A 19,746-nucleotide genomic window follows, 5' to 3' on the forward strand; every position below is an offset into this window, starting at 1 on the left:
TGTCCAAACAAGACAGAGAGAATATGATGAGATATAAAACTCTGACCATTGAATTAAAAGGTTTTCTACAAATAAAACTAATGAATCAAGATTAGAAGAGAAATACACACATTCACACACATTTTATGTATATGTGTATGTATATGTATATATATATAAATTGTTTCTTATAATGACCTCATTTCTAAAATATATAGAAACTGAGTCAAATTTGGAAGAATACAAAGCTATCTCCCACTAACAAGTGATCAAAGGTTACAAACAGACAATTATCAACTGAAGAAATTCAATCATTCTTGATTAAAAGACTAAAACTGTACAGAAATTTTGAATATCAAAAATATTTTTTCACATAAAAAGTTGGTACAAAAATTTATTTTACCCCAAAAGGAAGTAGGAGGTGAAGAGGTTAAGAGGAGAGGCATTGAAAAGGAAGGGAGATTTAGGAAGGCAGCAGTAAAAAAGCAAAAGACTTGAAGAGGGAACAAGGAAAAGAAGAGAAAGATAAATAGAAAAGAATATGATTGAGGAAAATATACTTTTTGCAATTAGAAATATGAATATAAATTGGATTAACTCACTCATAAAATTGAAGAAATAAGGGGAATAAATAAGATACTAGAATCTATCATTAATTTGTTTACAGGAATCACATGAGAAAGGAAAATACAGAATTAAATATCAGTTGAGATAAAAAGGCAGGAGTAGCAATTATGATTAAAGGCAAAGAAAAAAAATGATACTTAATTAAAAAAGCCACAAAAATCACATTTTACTTTATAATCAATTAATTAATATCAATAGCATTAATATGTCCTCCAATTTCCATGTCATCCAAACAAGTAAATAAATTGTAAATGAGTTAGAGGAAGAAATAGTCAAACTATAAATGTAGGCAATCCTAATTTTTCTAAGACCTGGACAAATCTGACCAAAAAAAAACTAAGGAGAGGATTAGGGTTTTAAAAAAAGTTAAAATTGATAGACATCTGGAAAATACTGAATGAGAATAGAAAGAAATATTCCTCATTCTTGCTTGTGCATGGCTCCCTCAAAAAATTAACCATGTATTAACAAATATCATAAAACAAAGCCAAAAGGCAAGAATATTAAATCCATTCTTTTTCTATCAAAATACAATACAAATGCATTTAATGAAATACATTTGAAGTATAGATTAAAAATTAATGTGAAACCAAATAACCTAATCCTAAAAATGAATGGGTTAAAGAAAAAGTCATAAAAATAATCAATGATATTATAAAAGATAATACAATTAGAAATCATCAAAATTTTTTGGATTCAGTAAAAACAGTAATTAGAGAAATGTTTATATTTTTAACTTAGATTAACAAAAGAGAGAAAGAGTAGTTCAATGAACAGGCCATTCCACTAAAATACTAACAAAAAATTACCACCCCAATTAAAAACCAAAAAAGAATCCTGAAAATTAAAGAAAAGACTAGTAAAATTGAAAAAATAATAACAAAAATAGGTTTGGAGGAAAGAAAAAAAGAAAATGGACAAATCATTGACAATTTTGACTTTTAAAAGAAAGAACTAAATCAAATTTCCAGCATCAAAAATGAAAAGAATGGATTTGTAATCAATTAATATGAAATGAAAAACAATTAGGAACTATTTTGCCGAAATATATGTCAATAAAACTGACATTCCAAGTGAAATGTATGAATATCTAGAAAAAATTAAATTACCCACATTAATAGCATGGGAAGCAGAATACTTAAATAGCTCTATCTTAGAAAAAGAAAATGAACAAGTCATATATAATTTCCATAACAAATACAGTTGTCGTTTTGATGTATGTTGAATTCAATTATCCAGTCTTTTTCTATTTTGTTAATGCATATATATGGGACATAATTTTTCTAATTGAGGCCTGAGCTACATCTTGAAGTACATGCCAGAAATGCTCTCTTTTTAATTTTTTCCTTTTTTTGTTTATACATGTAATATCATGCAAAATGTATTTTCAGATTATTCATTTTTGTAAGTGAATGATCTCATAAAAATAAACCCCCAATAACATATCCAAATAAGCAAGTGATATATCATATATTTTCACCTACATTTCTACTCCACCAGTTCTTTCTCTGTAGGTGGATAACATTCTTTTTCATAAGTCCCTCAGAATTGTCCTGGATTAGCATATTGCTGTTAGTAGCAAAATCTACCACATCTGATTATTCCACAATATTTCAGTTAACTATGTATATAATGTTTTCCTTGTTCTACTTATTTCACTCTGTATTAGTTCATGTAAGCCTTTCCAGTTCTCCCTGAAATCACCCTGGTCATTATTCCTTATAGCTCAGTAGTATTCCATCACTATCATATACCAAAATTTGTTTTGCCATTCCCCAGCTGAAGGATATTCCTTTAATTTCCAATTCTTCACCAAACAAAAAGAGTAGCTATCAATATTTTTGTGCAAATAAGTCCTTTCCCATTTTTTTTATCTTTTTGGCATATTGAACTATTAGTGGTATTACTATATTAAGAGGTATGCACTCTTTTATAGCCCTTTGGGCATGATTCCAAATTGCCTTCCAGAATGGTTGTATCAATTCACAACTCCACCAGCAAAACATTAGTGTCCCAATTTTGCCACATCCCCTCCAACAGTTATCATTTTCCTTTACTGCCATATTAATCAATCTGGTAGGTGTGAGGTGATACCTCAGAGTTGTCTGAATTTGCATTTCTTTAATAAAGAGGGATTTAGAATATTTTTGCATGATTATTGATAACTTTGAATTCTTCATCTGAAAACTGACTATTAATATGCTTTGACAAATTATCAATTGGGGAATTACTTGGATTCTTATAAATTTGACATATATTATATATTAATATTCAGTGAATGTTATGTATTATATATATTTATATTATACCTTTGTATCTTCGAAAAAATGAGATCTTTTTAAGAAAAAATTTGTTTTAACTTTTTTTCCCCAATTTGTTTTTTTTTTCTTTTCTAATCTTGGTTGCAGTTCTTTTGTCTGTACAAAACTTTTTAAATTTAATATAATCAAAATTATTCATTTTACATCTTGTAATGTTCCCTATCTATTGTTTGTTCAAAAATTCTTCGTTTCTTCATAGATATTTGAGGTTAACTATTTTACATTGCCCTAATTTACTTATAATATAACTCTTTATGTTTAAATCATATCATTTCAAACTTACCTTGGTAAAAGGTTTGAGATATTGATCTATACCTAATTTATGTCATACTGTTTTCCAATTTTCCAAACAGTTTTTGTCAAATAGTAAGTTCTTATCCAAAAGGATTGCATCTTTCAGTTTATCAATCATTAGATTTCTGAGGTCATTTACTACTACTCTATTCCATTGATCCTCCCTTCTATTTCTTAGCTAGTGCCAGATTGTTTTGAGGATTACTGCTTTATAGTATAATTTAGGATCTGGTACTGCCAGGCCACCATGTTTCACTTTTTTCCCGTTAGTTCCTTTTATATTCTTGACCTTTTGTTTTTCTTATATGTTTTTGTTGTTATTTTTTCTAAATCTCTAAAATAATTTTTGTTAATTTGATAAGTATAGCACTGAATAAGTAAATTCATTTAGGACCATCATTCTTTTTATATTATCTCGACCTAACCATGAGTAATTAATGTTTTTGTAAATTGTTTAGAAATAATTTTATTTGTGTGAAAAGTGTTATGTGTAGTTGTGTTCATATAATTCCTTTGTTTATTTTAACAAATAGATTCTCCCCAAAATTTATATTGTCTAGAATGATTTTAAATGAAGTTTCTCTTTCTAAATCTTGCTGCTAAGTTTTGTTGGAAATATATAGAAATGCTAATGATTTTTGTACTTGATTTTTTGGGAAAGTTATATTTTTTTAGTTTTTGCTAAAAAGTTATTATTTCAACTAGTTTTTCTATTTGACTTTCTTGTATTCTCTAAGTATGCATCATATCATCAACAAAGAGTTATAGTTTAGTTTACTTATTACCTACTTTAATTCCTTCAATTTCATTATCATCTCTAATTGCCAAATCTCTCATTTCCAGCACAATATTAAATAATAATGGGCATCCTTGCTTCACTTCTGATCTTATTGGGAAGACTTCTAACAACCCCATTGCAGATGATACTCGCTGATGACTAAATAACTACTACTTATTGTTTTAAGGAAAGGTCTTTTATTGCTATGCTTTCTAATGTTTTCAATAGGAATGGATGTTGTATTTTCTCAGAAGCTTTTTCTGCATCTATTGAGATAATTATATGATTTCTGTTAGTTCAATTATTAATATGATCAATTATGCTCATGATTTTTCTAATATTAAACCTGCCTTATAGTCCTAGTATAAATCTCACCTGGTCATAGTGAATAATCCTTATGGTATATTGCTTTAGTATCTCTGTGAGTATTTAAGAATTTTGCATCAATGTTCATTAGGAAAATGGGTCTGTAATTTTCTTCATGGTTTTTTCCCTAGTTTAGGTATAAGCCCTATTGGTAAGTTTCCTTCTTTGCTTATTTTTTTAGTATTTTATTTTATTATTTTAATTAAAATCATTAATTAATTTAGATTTTTTTTTACCATTGCTACATGATCCATGTTCTTTTCTTCCCCTGCAATTCTCCCACCTCCCCGTAGTCAACATAGAATTCCACTGGTTTTACATGTATCATTGATCAAGACATATTTCCATATTATTGATAATTGCACTAAGGTAATCGTTTAGAGTCTACATCCCTAAACATACCTACATAGAACTATGTGTTCCAGCAGTTGTTTTTCTTCTGTGTTTTTACTCCCACAGTTCTTCCTCTAAATATGGAGAGCGTTCTTTCTCATAAGTCCCTAAGAACAGAAGTCCATTACATTTGATTGTACCAAAGTGTATAAGTCTCTGTGTATAATGTTCTCCTGGTTCTTCTCCGCTCACTCTGCATCAATTCCTGGAGGTCATTCCAGTTCACATGGAATTCCTTCAGTTCATTGGTTCTTTGAGCAAAGTAATCTTCCATCACCAACAGATAACACAATGTGTTCAGTCATTCCCCAATTGAAGGGCATTTCCTCATTTCCCAATTTTTTGCCACCACAAAAAGGGAGCCTAGAAATATTTTTCTACAAGTCTTTTTCCCTATGATATATCTGGATAAACACAACAGTGCTATGGCTGGGTCAAAGGGCAGACAGTCTTTTAAAGCCCTTTGGGCATAGTTCCAAATCACCATCCAGAAAGGTTGGATCAAGTCACAACTCCACATTAATGTCCCAATTTTGCACACATCCTCGCCACTATTTATTACTTTCCTTTACTGTCATGTTAGCTAATCTGCTAGTTGTGAGGTAGTAACTCAGAGTTGTTTTGATTTGCATTTCTCTAATTATAAGCAATTTAGAACATTTTTCTTATGCTTATCGATAGTTTTGATTTCTTTATCTGAAAATTGCATATTCATGTCCCCTGCCCATTTATTGATTGTGGAATGGCTTGATTTCTTGTACAATTGATTTAGCTCCTTATATATTTGAGTAATTAGATCTTTGTCAGCGTTTTTGTTATAAAATTTTTTTCCCCAGTTTGTTGCTTCCCTTCTAATTTTGGTTGCATTGGTTTTGTTTGTACAGAAACTTTTTAATTTAATGTAACCAAAATTATTTATTTTACATTTTGTAATTTTTTCTAACTCTTGCTTGGTCTTAAAATCTTTCCTTTCCCAAAGATATGACAAGTGTACAATTCTGGTTTCACCTAATTTACTTGTAGTTTCCTTCTTTATATTTGAGTCATTCACTCATTCTGAAGTTATCTTAGTGTAGGTTGTGAGATGTTGATGTAAACACAATCTTTCTCATATTTTTTTCCAGTTTTCCCAGGGGTTTTATCAAATAGTGGATTTTTGTCCCAAAAGCTGGGCTTTCGGGGTTTGTCATAGACTGTCTTGCTGATGTCACTTATCCCAAGTCTATTCCACTGATCCTCCCTTCTATCTCTTAGCCAGGACCATATTGTTTTGATGACAACTGCTTTAGAGTACAGTTTAAGATCTGGTACTGTTAGACCATCTTCCTTCACTTTTTTCCCCTCATTATTTCCCTTGATATTCTTGATCTTTTGTTCTTCCAAATGAACTTTATGTATTTTTTTCTAATTCTGTAAAAAATGGTCTTGGTTGTTTGGTAGTCATGGCACTAAATAAGTAAATTAATTTGGGTAGAATGGTCATTTTATTATGTTAGTTCATACTATACATGAGTAATTAATGTTTTTCCAATTGTTTAGATCTAGTTTTAATTGTTTGGAAAAGTGTTTTATAGTTGTGTTCATATAATTCCTATGTTTGTCTTGGCAGATAGATTCCTAAGTATTTTATATCGACTAGGGTGATTTTAAATGGAATTTCTCTTTCTATCTCTTGCTGCTTAGATGTATTGGAAATATATAGAAATGCTGATGATTTATGTGGGTTTATTTTGTATCCTGTGACTTTGCTAAAGTTGTTGATTATTTCCACTAGCTTTTTAGTTGATTCTCTAGGATTCTTTAAGTAGATCATCATATCATCTGCAAAGAGTGATAGCTTTGTCTCCTCATTGCCTAATTTAATAATTTCAATTTCTTTTTCTTTCCTAATTGCTTTTTCTAGTGTTTCTAGTACAATATTAAATAATAGAGGTGATAATGGGCATCCTTGTTTCACTCCTGATCTTTTCGGATATGCTTCTATTTTAGCCCCATTGCAGAGGATGCTTGTTTTTGGTTTTAGATATAAACTGTTTATTATTTTTAGGAAAGGTCCTTTTATTCCTATATTTTCTAGTGTTCTCAGTAGGAAAGAGTGTTGTATTTTGTCAAAAGCTTTTTCAGCATCTATTAAGATAATCATGTGATTTTTTTTGGTTTCTTTGCTTATTTTGTAAAGAGTTTGTATAGTTTGGAAATTAATTGCTCTTTAAATGTTTGATAGAATTCACTTGTGAATCCATCTGGCCCTGGGGATTTTTTCTTTGGGAGTTTGTCAATGACTTGTTCAATTTGTTTTTCTGAGATGTGAATATTTAAGTATTCTTTTCCCTCCTTCGTTAATCTAGGTAATGTATGCTTTTGTAAATGTTCATCCATTTCACCTAGATAATCAGATTCATTGTCATAATTTGGTGAAATAGTTTCAAATAATTGTTTTAATTTTTCTTCATTAGAAGTGAAATTACCCTTTTTATTTTTGATACTAATAAATTGATTTGCTTCTTTTTTAATCAAATATGCCAATATTCTTTTTTATTTGTTTTTTCATAAAACCAGCTCCTAGTCTTATTTATTAGTGCAATAGCTCTTTTACTTTCAGTTTTATTAATTTCTACTTTAATTTTTAGGATTTCCAATTTAGTTTTTATCTGGGGATTTTTTTAATTTTATTTTTTTTCTAGAAAAATGTTTCATGGTTACATGATTCATGCTCTTTCTCTCCCCAACCCCCCCATAACCAACATGTATTTCCACTGATAAATGATATGGGTCATTGATCAAGACCTATCTCCATATTATTAATAGTTGCACTGGGGTGGTTGTTTAGAATTTATATCCCAAATCATATCCACATCAATCCATGTGTTCAAGCAGTTGTGTTTCTTCTGTGTTTGTACTTTATAGTTCTTTCTCTGAATGTGAATAGCGTTCTTTCTCATAAGTCCCTCAGAGTTGTCCTGGATCACTGCATTGCTGCTAGTAGAGAATTTCTTTACATTCGATGTTTACCACCGTGTATCAGTCTCTGTGTATAATGTTCTCCTGGTTTAGCTCCTTTCACTGTGCATCAATTCCTGGAAGTCATTCCAGTTCACATGGAATTCCTCCTTATCTGGGGATTTTTAATTTGTTCTTTTTCCAGTTGTTTTTAGTTGCCTGCCCAATTCATTAATCTACTTTATCTCTCTTTTACTGATATATTCAGGGAATATAAAATTTCCCCTGAGTACTGCGTTGGATATATCCTATACAATTTGTCGTGTTGTCCCCTTATTGTCATTCGTTTCAAAGAAATCAGTGATTGTTTCTATGATTTGTTCTTTTACCTACCCCTTTTGAAAAAAATTGATTATTTCACTTTCAATTAATTTTTAATTTGCCTTTCCATGAACCCTTATTGATTATAATTTTATTGCATTATCTGAAAATTTTGCATTTATTTTTCTTCTTTTTTGCATTTAATTGTAAAGTTTTTATGCCTTAGTTTATGGTCAATCTTTGTATATGTACTATGTGCTATTAATTCCTTTTTATCTCTATTCAATTTTCTCAAGATAGCTATTAAATTTAAATTTTCTCAAATTTCATTCACTTCCCTCACTTATATATTTTTGGTTTTATTTATCTATTTTTAATAGGAGATAATTGAGTTCTTCAACTAATATAGTTTTACTAAATATTTCTTCCTTAAGCTCCTATTGTTTCTCTTTTAAAAATGCAGATACTATTCGGTGCCAAACCTATTAAACTACCAAAAAACTTTTTTTATAGAATTAAAATATTTAAAAGTTCATCTGGAAGAAGAAAAGATCAATAATATCAAAGGAAATAATGGAAAAAGTGTGAAGGAGGGTGGTCTGACAGTACCATATCTTAAACTGTACTATAAAGCACTGGTCTTCAAAACAACACAGTGCTGGCTAAGAGAAAGAAGGGTTCAATCAATGGAATAGACTAGGGATAAATGACCTCAGCAAACTAGTATTTGATAAACCCAAAGATCCTAGCTTTTAGGACAAGAACTCACTCTTTGATACAACTAATGGGAAAACTGGAAAACAGTGTGGGAAAAATCTCACACCCTTTACCAAAGTAAATCCAAAATGGTAAATGACTTAAACATAGAGTGAAATCATGAATAAATTAGGTGAACATAGAATAGTATAACTATTAGAGCTTTGGGAAAGGAAGGAATCTAAAACCAAGCAAAAGATAGAAAATATTACAAAATATAAAATGAATGACTTTGAATATATCAAATTAAAAAGGTTTTGTACTGTTGGAAAGTAGATTAATAAATTATTGTTTAGGAGACTTAACAGGCAGGGTTAAAAGATTCTAAGTGGAATGGGGAAGCATGAAGTGTTGCCTTTCTTTCTGAGATGGACTCCATGGTGGTTGGGGACAAATTGTAACTGACTTCTGGGAGACCTCAGAGGAAGTGCAGTTTTTACCCTGATTTCCTGGGATCCAGAAGGAAGACAGTCATCTGCTTGTGGGAGATTTTTGGTAGAGACTATTAAACCCAACCTGTGTTGCTGGTTAATTTGGGCTAGGTTAGCTCCCAGATCTACACAACTGAAGGAGTACTGGCTGAAGACCTAGAAAAACTGTAGCATTGCTGGATTTTGACAGGATTCAGCAGTGAGGATCCCACTTTCCATCCTGATCTCCATTGTGCCCTGCCCTGCTATAGATTTAGCTTAGTGTAGATAAGTCCACTCCCTGTCCCTGAGGCTTGCCCATAGACCAATAGAATAGAAACCCCTTCTTCCTCCTTAAACTATAGTTTACTTAAAGTGAACTTGTTTATAAGCCCTCTTGTCATTTACTTGCTGGTTTCACAGACTCCCTGTCTAGGTGGATCAGTGTGACAGTTAAGGCCTAACTGTAACTTCTGTCAACTATCATTTCCAAACAGCTAAACCCAGTTTCCCTAACTTATTTGGTCCCAGATTATTGTCTATTCCTGTCTCCTACTCACCCTTCTGAACCCAGATAAATATTTAATTAAACTCCCAGGTTTTTCCCCATAAGAAACAAAACCAATGCAACCAAAATTAGAAGAAAAGCAACAAACTGGGGAGGGGGGGCATTATAACAAAATTCCCTGACGAAGGTTTAATTTCCCAAATATATAAAGAACTAAGTCAAATTTACAAAATATCAAACCATTCTCCAATCAACAAATGATCAAGGGATAGGAATAAGAAGTTTTCAGATGAAGAAGTCAAAACTATCAATAATCACATGAAAAAAGTTCTTAATCCCTCCTGATTAGAGAAATGCAAATCAAAATGATGCTGAGGTACCACCTCATATATAGCAGATTGGCCAATATGGCAGCAAAGGAAAGTGATAAATGTTGAAGGGGGTGTTGCAAAACTGGGACACTAATACACACTGGTGGAGTTGTGAATTGTTCCAATCATTCTAGAGGAAAATTTGGAATTATGGACAAAGAGCTTTAAAAGGATGCTTGCCCATAACTCTTCTAATCCAGCCATAACACTTCTGAGTTTGCAATCCAAAGAGATAATAAGGAAAAATACTTGTACAAAAATATTCATAGACACTCTTTGTGGTGGCAAAAAATTGGAAAATGAGGGGGTGTCCATCGATTGGAGAATAGCTGAAAAAATTGTGGTATATGATGGTAATGGAATACTATTGGGCTGAAACGAATGATGAAAGAGGGGATTTCTATGTAAAGGAAAGACGTCCAAAAATTAATGCAGAGTGAAATGAGCAGAACCAGGAGAACATTGTACACTGAAACTGAAACACTGTGGCACAGTCAAATGTAACAGACTTTTCTACTAGCAACAATAAAATGATCCAGGACAATCCAAGGAACTTATGGGGAAAATGCTATCCACATCCAGAGGAGAATTGTGGGAGTAGAAATGCAGAAAAAACACATGGTTAATCACATGGTTTGATCAGGATATGATTAGTGTTTTGGTGTTAAAAGATCACTCTATTGCAAATATGAATAATATGGAAATAGGTTTTGAACAATAATACATGTATTACCCCGGGGAATTGCTTTTCATATACAGGAGGAGGGAGAGAAAGAACATGAATTATGTAACCATGAGAAAATATTCTAAATAAATAAATAAATTATTTTTTAAAAATCTATATACTATACTATTTGGGGTATATATGTTAAGTACTGATATTTCTTCATTGTCCATTCTATCTTACATCAGGATATAATTACCTTCCTTTTCTCTTTTATTCAGATTTATTTTTGCTTAAGCTTTGTCTGAGAACATGATTACCACTTCTGCTTATTTTGTCTCAGTTGAAACTCAACAGATTCTGCTCAAGGCCCTTACCTTTACTCTGTCTACGTCCATCTGTCTCAAATGTGTTTCTTGTAAACAATATAATAGGATTCTGTTTTTTAATCCATTCTCCTATATGCTTCTATTTTATGGGTGAGTTCATCCCATTAACATTCACAGTTATGGATACAATCTGTATATGAACATCCATCTTGATTTCCTCCTTTAATCCTGTCCTTTCTCCTTTCACTCTTTCCCTCTACAGCAGTGTTTTGCTTTTAGTCTTTTCCTCCCCCTTTCAACTCCCTTATATTATTCCCCTTCCAACCATCATCCTTATTTCCCTCCTACTTCTCTATAGAGTCTTTTAAACAACTTCTAACTTCTCCCTTCCTTATATTACTCCCTTCCCCCATAGCCTTTTTTAATTCCACTTCTACTTCTTTATAGGGTATGATAGTATTCTATACCACAACGAGTCTGGCTTTTCTTCTCTCTCTGGGCCAATTCCAAAATAAATAAGGTTTAAGTATTACCCATCATCACCCTAATCCTCTCCTCCACAGTAATAAGTATTCCCCCACCCCCACTCCACACTTCTTTATGTGATATAATTTACCCCAATTTACTTTTCTCTTCCAATTTCTCTTAGTACAATACTCTTTTTTACCCCGGGTTTATCTAAATATCATCCTACAAAGCTTACTATGACAACCTTTGTCTATGTGTACTTCTTCTAACTACTATGATAAACATAATAATATTTAAGAGTTATAGAAATCATCTCTTCATAGAGAAATATAAACAATTTGACCTTATTGAAGTCTTTACTTTTAATGGTTCTTTTGAATTTTGTATTTGGACATCAGATTTTCTATTTAAGTCTGGTCTTTTCTTCAGTAATGGTTGAAAATCTACTATTTTATTAAATGACCAGAGCTTTCCTCAAAGAATATAGTCAGTTTTGATGAACAGGTGATTCTTGGTTATAAACCCAGTTCCTTTGCCTTCTGGAATATCATATTCCAAGCCTAATTGTTCTTCGATCCTAACTGTGGATCATGATATTGGAATTGTTCCTTTCTTGCTGTTTGCAGTTTTCTCCTTGACCTGGGAGCTCTTGAATTTGGCTATAACATTCCTGGGAGTTGTTGTTTGGGGATTTATTACAGGATGTGGTCTGTGAATTCTTTCAATTTCTATTTTACCCTCCTCTTCAAGAATATCAGAACACTTTTCTTGTATAATGTCTTCTAATATCATGCCTAAGTTTTTGTTTGCTTGTTTGTTTTGGTTATGACTTTCAAGTAGTCCAATGATTCTTAAATTGTCTCTCCTGGATGTATTTTCTGGGTTGGTTATTTTATCAATGAATTATTTCATATTTACTTCTATTTTTTTCAACCTTTTGATTTTGTTTTAATGCTTCTTGATGTCTCGTGAAGTCATTAGATTCTATTTGTCCAATTCTAATTTTTAAAGACTGAATTTCTTCCATGACCTTTGGAAATTCCTTTTCCATTTGGTCCATTCTACTTTTCATGGCATTCTTCTTGTCTTCACTCGATTTCTTTGCCTTTTTTTCAATTAGGCCAATTATGTTTTTTTCCTAATGAAAATTCCTTTCTTCATTGGATTTTTTTTTCCTCTTTTTTCCAGTTGACCAATTTTTCTTTTTAAATTATTTTCTTTTTATTACTTATTTCCATTCCTTTTTCCCATTTATCTTTGACCTCTCTTATTTGCTTTATGAAATCCTTTTTGAGTTCTTCCAGACCTTAAAACCAATTCTCTTTTTTTTTGCAAGTTTTACATGTGGTTGCTTGGGTCTCACCATTCCCCTATTGTTTCAGTGCTTCACTCTTTGTCCTCATAAAATTTTTTATTGTTAAGTGTTTCTGTTTACTCAGTTTCCCAGTCTTTGTTTTGCCATGGACTGGGAATTCTTAAAACTCCTTGCTGATTCTGTGCCCTGTGCTAAAAATTTATTTTAGATTTATTAATGTTAAGGCGTTTTGAGAATGAAAACTTTTTATAGATAGCTGTTTGTTGTCTATTATTCCTCTAATCATAATCTAATTTCCTCCTTCATCTTTCTCTTTTAATTTCTTTAATGTTTCTTTTTGCCTTATCAGAAACATGATTGAAAACCCTGCTTTAAAGGATTCACTTAATTTTTATTTTAAGTAAAAAAATTATTCCCACAGTTTTACTTGGGGCATATCAGTGCCTTTTAAACAGCTTTTTGAGGGGGACTGGTGGGGGAAAGAAGCAGATTGTAGGGTGTTGTTTTCTTATACAATCTGTCCTTTTTATTTTGTCAAATTGTTTAATCCATTTATATTTAAAATTATGTGTTAAGTATATATTTTTCTCCATCTCTAATTTTCCACTTTTTTCTATAAAGATAATACTGTCTCAAGTTATTTTAGCTTAACCTATTTTTTTAAGACAGCCTAAATTCCACTATTCACATTGTCTCTCTTCCACTGTCTCTTTATACCTTCTTCCATTTTTCACCCTTGTCCTTTTGCAATTTTGTTTATTAGTTTGTTTATATTTCCTGCTTTTATCTGATTATTTAATTCTTCATTTCTTTTTTTTCTTTCAATCAAGAGACCTTTCTTCTCCCTTTTTATGACTCTTTTTTACACCTATTTTAAGTGATTCTTCATATTCACAGTCTTCAATATTTCTATTCTAAACCTTCAATCTATGGTTCATGTGTATTATAATTTAGTATCGCTTTATTCTCTCTGTTCATCATGGAGACTGAGATCCATTCTGGGCCTCCCATCTAAGTATCTTCTGCCACTGTCTTTTAAGCTATTTCTCATAGATTTCCCTTTTTATTCTTCCATTCTCCCCTAAAATGTCCATTTTTGGAGGTAACAGTGGTTATACTGACCCACTGCAGGATCTCTTTCACCACCATGTCCCTGATTATTCCACTACTTGCCAATATTTTCCTTCTGGACATCTTTCTTCACCATTTGCCTCAAAATCTCTTTTTTGTAGATCCCATGTAGTCCTCACCTCCCCAGACTCCAGTTTCCCCCAGCACTATTTCACCCAATGAGGGTGGAAACTCCATATCCCAAAGCCAAACACAAGGTTCCCATCTCCTTTCATAGAGTATCTATCTCCATTTGCTCATAGAAAGATTCTTTAATGGAACCTACTTCCAACACCAATCAAAGTTTCCCTCTTCCTCCACTTTTTGGTCTTTCCCTTTTCTTCCTCACTTATTTCCCACTTTTCTTCCTGAAAGAAAGCAGAGAAAACCTTCCCTTTCTTGCTAGCCCTCTATTTGACCCAAGTACTTTATAAATTCTCCTCTATCTTTATCTACCCCTTGCTTCTATCTTTTATATATCCTCCCCATTTTATCACATACTATCCCCCCCAAAAAATAAAACATTGTTTTGCCTGTAACTTGAATATAGCAAGTTTTTGTCCATAATGCCCTAAGACTGCCTCTCCACCATTACATTGACTTTATTTTGTTTTTTATTCCTGTGTCTTTCTATGCATTGAGAAGTCTCTTGCTGATCTCTCTGCTGCCATTTTGTTGCTGTTGCTATCTTTCATTGCTATCTTTATTCATCACACCTGCATTTTTTGACACACAATACATATAGAATATATACAAAGCAATCTTTAAGAGGAAAACCTTTGAAACCCTGGAACCAGGAAAGCAGTTTTACAAAACTGAAATAAGGCTTGAAGAAAACCAGAGATTCTAAAATGTATAAATTAAGAAGAAAAATATTTTCTGGGAATGCTCTTGTGAAAGGAAGATAACCCATTGAAAAGTTTCAGATTGTATTTAGGGAATATTAAGTAGGTCAATCAGGAAGACCTGAGTTCAAATCCAACCTCAGATACTTCCTAGCTATATGATTCTGGGAAAATCTTAACCCTATTTTCTTCAGTTTCCTCATCTGGAAGATGAACTGTAGAAGGGAATGACAAACAACTCTAGTATCTTTGGTGAGAGAACTCCAAAGTGGGTTTTGAAAAATCAAACACAAGAGAAAGATCTGAATAACAACAACAACAAAAAAAGCAAACCAGTAAAGGTTGAATTGTAGAATATGTCAAGGTGAGTAATATGCAAGATGACAAGAAAGGAATGAAGGGGCTAGATTATGAGGACTTTAAAGGCCAAACTCAAGATCAGAGGGTATTATTGAATAGGAGAGTATAATAGTTCTGTAGCCAGCTCCTGCTTTGCACATAAAAGGTATTGGTTAGATTTGTCAATGTGAGAATTTATGCCTCAGAAATCAGCAAACGCAACAAATTAGTGATTGATTTATCATTTTGTTTTTCATCTAGACTTAGAAAAGGAATAGAAAAAATGTTCATCATTCACATTAAACTTAAAAGTGTGGCATATGTACATTTGGATAAAGGTGAATAAAAACCAGACGTTAATGCTTACCAGAACACTATTTGATATACATATTATAAAAGTCCCTTTGACAGCAGTGTGAAGGACGGATTGGAATAGGGAGTGACTTGAGATAGAGACAAATTTGGAGCTCATGACATTATAATCCAAGGGAAGAAATAACGAAGGTCAGAATTAGAGAAGTGGCTGCATGAGTATAAGAGAGCCATTGCATAGAAATCATACTATAGGGACACTTGTTGGATGACCATTTGACATTATAATTGTGATGAAGGGCTCTTTGTCACCTACATCTTTCTTACAAGGGTAATTCTGGAGTATGAAAAAAATAGCACATTTTCATCTGTATCAAAATAAGCCAAAAATGACCTTTGACAAAATTAGTTAAAGATTTCGTTGATCTTTTTTGGAATAGAAAAAGGCTTATTTCTATAAAAAAAAAGTGTTTGCTCAGCTTTCAAAGTAAATGGCTTTTGTGGATGTTGTGACTTAAGAAGGCTGCACAAAAGCTGAGTTACTTGTAGGGGCCTGTTCTCAGTTTATTGACAGCATTTTATTCTGTGGATCACAGAGCATTGTTTGACTGCCTCCAGGGTCATGTGGTACTTTCCAGATTCCTAGGAATTCTTTATTTTTTGTCTTGATTTCTTTCATTACCATCCATCACATACACTTTTGATCCAGTCACAATGCTTCTCTAGTTTGATCTTATGCCCATGCTTTTTTAGTATAAAAATATTACCCTGGGCAAGAAATTTTTCTTCTTTTTAATAAACATCCTTATCATTAGGAGGATAACAAAACACATGTTCCTAATCTCTGCTCCTCACTTTTACCACAATGTTTAATTGTCCTAATAATCAGTTAAAATTGTTCCTAAAAGACTTCTTCATATCTCTGAAGAAAAGGCAATCAAATTTATTCAATTTCTTCATAATTTTGTTTGTGGTAGAAAAGATTTATTCTAACTTCTTTAGCTATAGGAATTCTGGAAGATTTTCATGATTATTTTTCAATATCCTATCAAGGTATCCCTTTCCTTTCATTTCTTTCCTTTTTTGTTTCGTTTCCCTTTCCCTTTCTCTTTCCCTTTCCCTTTCTCTTTATATTCCCTTCCCTTCCCTTCCCTTCCCTTCCCTTCCCTTCCCTTCCCTTCCCTTTCCTTCATGTTCTCCCTTCCCTAATGTATTTCCTTTTCCTCCCAGCACTTTTCCAAAATATGCAAAACTATGTTATTTTAAGGACCATTAGATTAAAAGATGGAACCTCTTAAAGGAATAAAAAAAATTCCTGTGTCATTGGTGACCATGTAGAATCATAGAATAGAAATATCTATTGGCTCTGAGAAGGAATAACAATCATACTTATTTGGGCATAGAATTCTACTTTATGCTATAGAGAAGTAGGAAGGGAACAAGCCAAGTTTGGGTAATAGAAGGGAAGATGAAGTGAGGGTGGTGATTAAAAGATATAATACTTAGGGAGAGTGATAAAGTGAAAGGAGAGAGAAAGAGCAAGATAAAAAGGGAAAATAATATAGAGGAGAATAGAGAATTGGTAATCATCACTGTGAATATATTTCGGATGAATTCACCCACGAAAAGGAAGTGGATAGCAGAGATGATTTAAAAAAAGACTTCCAAGATATATTTATTACAAGAAACACATTAGAGGTAGGGAGATACACACGCAGAATAAAGATAAGGGGTAAGAGCAAAATTTATTGTATATCAGCTGAAGTATGAAAAGCAGAAGTAGGAATCATGCTATTGAAGAAAAACTAAAACAAAAATAATATAATTAAAAGATATAAATAAGAATATTATATATTGGTAAAAAGTATCATAGACAATGAAATAATATCAATACTAACACACACACACACACACACACACACACACACACACACACACACACACACCAAATGTATAGTGTTCAATTTCTTAAAGGAGAAATTAAATTAACTTCATAAGGAACTAGATAGTAAAATTATAAAAGTGGGGGATCTCAGCCTCCCCCTTTTAGATCTGGATAAATTGAACTAAAAAATAAACAAGAAAGAAGTGAAAAAACTAATGAAATTTTAGAAAAGTTAGAACTAATAAATCTTTACAAAAAACTGAATGTGAATAAAAAGGAATATACCTTCTTTTCACCAGTACATGGTACCTAAACAAAATTTCAGCATGTATTATGGCATAAAAAATTTCACAATCAAATGCAGAAAAGCAAGAATAATAAGTGCATCATTTTCACATCATAATAAAATTATAATTATTAAGGGTCCACAGAAAGACAAATTAAAAATTAATCAGAAACCAAAATAATCTAGTTCTTCTGTTTTTACAAATTTCACAAATTTTTATTTAAAATTTTTTTTTCTATGTTTACATGATTAATTTTCTTTCCCTTCGCTCTTCTTTCTCCAACTCCCAGAGCTGACAAGCAATGCTGCTGGGTTGTACAAATGTTATCATTTGATACCTATTTCCATAATATTCATTTTTGCTATACAGTGATTTTTTGAAGCCTAAACGCCCAATCACATATATATATATATATGTGTGATTGGGCGTTATATATATATATATATATATATATCACATATATATATATGTGATAAGTGAAGTCATATGTTTTGTTTTTGTATTTCTCCTCCCGTAGTTTTTTCTCTCAATATGGATAGCTTACTTTCGCATATGTCCTTCAGGAGTGTCCCGACTTGTTGCATTGCCACTAGTAGCAAAGTCTGTTACATTGGACTGTTCCACAATGTTTTCTTTCTGTGTAAGGTATTCTCCTGGTTCTGCTCATTTCACTCTGCATCAGTTCATTGACATTTTCCCAGGTAATATAGAAATGCTCCAGATTATCAATCCTTATAGCACAACAGTATTATATCACCATTATATACCACAATTTGTCCAGCCATTCCCCAATCAATGGACAACACTTAATTTTCCAATTTTCCAATTTTGTTTTGTTTTTTCCTCCACAAAGAGTGTGGCTATGAATATTTTTGTACAAGTAGTTTTCCTAATTATCTTTGGGGTACAAACCTAGTAGTCATATTGCTGGATCAAAAGGAATGTGTTCTTTTAAAGCCCTTTGTGCAAATTCCATATTGCCTTACAGAATGGTTGCATCAATTCACAACCCCACTAGCAATGCATTAGTGTCCCAATTTTGCCACAACCCCTCCAATATTTATTATTTTCCTTTACTGTCATATTGGTCAGTCTGCTAGGTGTGAGTTGGTACCTCAGTGTTGTTTTGATTTGCATTTCTCTAATTATGAGAGATTTAGAACACTTTTTCATGTACTTATTGATAGTTTTGATTTCTTTAATATGAAAAATGCTTATTCATGTCCCTTGCTCATTTATCAATTGGGGAATGGTTTGATTTTTTTTCAATTGACTTAGCTCCTTATAAATTTGAGAAATGAGACCTTTGTCAGAGGTTTTGTTATGACATCTTTCCCCTAATTTGTTGATTCCCTTCTAATTTTGGTTGCATTTGGTTTTATTTGTATAGAAATGTTTAAATTTAATATAATCAAAATTATTCATGTTACATTTTATAGTGTTCTCTATCTCCAACTTTTTCTTAAATTCCTTCCTTTCTGACAGGTATACTATTCTATATTCACCTAATTTGTTTACGATTTCCCTCTTTATATTTAAGTCATTTACCCACTCTGAGTTAATCTTGCTATAGGGTGTAAGAGGTTGAGCTAAACCTAATTTCGCCTATACTGTTTTCCAATTCCCCCAGAAATTTTTGTCAAATCAATTAATCTATTTCTAAAAAAAGAGAGGTGTGTAAAAGAACACATTATAGAAACATAATTATTTCACTAGTGAGAATGACAATGAGATCACAACATATCAAAATTTATGGATACAGCCAAAACAATACTTAAGGAGAATGTTAACATCTCTATGCTTATATGAATAAAATAGAGAAAAAATAGACTAATGAATGGGGCATATAACTAAAGAAACTAGAAAAAGAAAACATTAAAAATGCTCAAAGACTAAATTTGATGCCCTAAAAATAAAAGGGGAGAAATTAACAAAATTGAAAGTAAGAGAACTATTGAACTAATTAATAAGACTGAGTTGATTTTATGTAAAAAATAGATTGGAGCATTGGTTAATTTGATTTAAAAAGGAAAGAAGAAAATCAAATAACTAGTATCAAAATTGGAAAGGGTGAGTTTATCACCAATGAATTAGAAATCAAAGTAACCATTTGAAGCTATTTTTCCCA

Source organism: Gracilinanus agilis, chromosome 3, assembly GCF_016433145.1.
Source record: "Gracilinanus agilis isolate LMUSP501 chromosome 3, AgileGrace, whole genome shotgun sequence".
NCBI lineage: Eukaryota > Metazoa > Chordata > Mammalia > Didelphimorphia > Didelphidae > Gracilinanus > Gracilinanus agilis.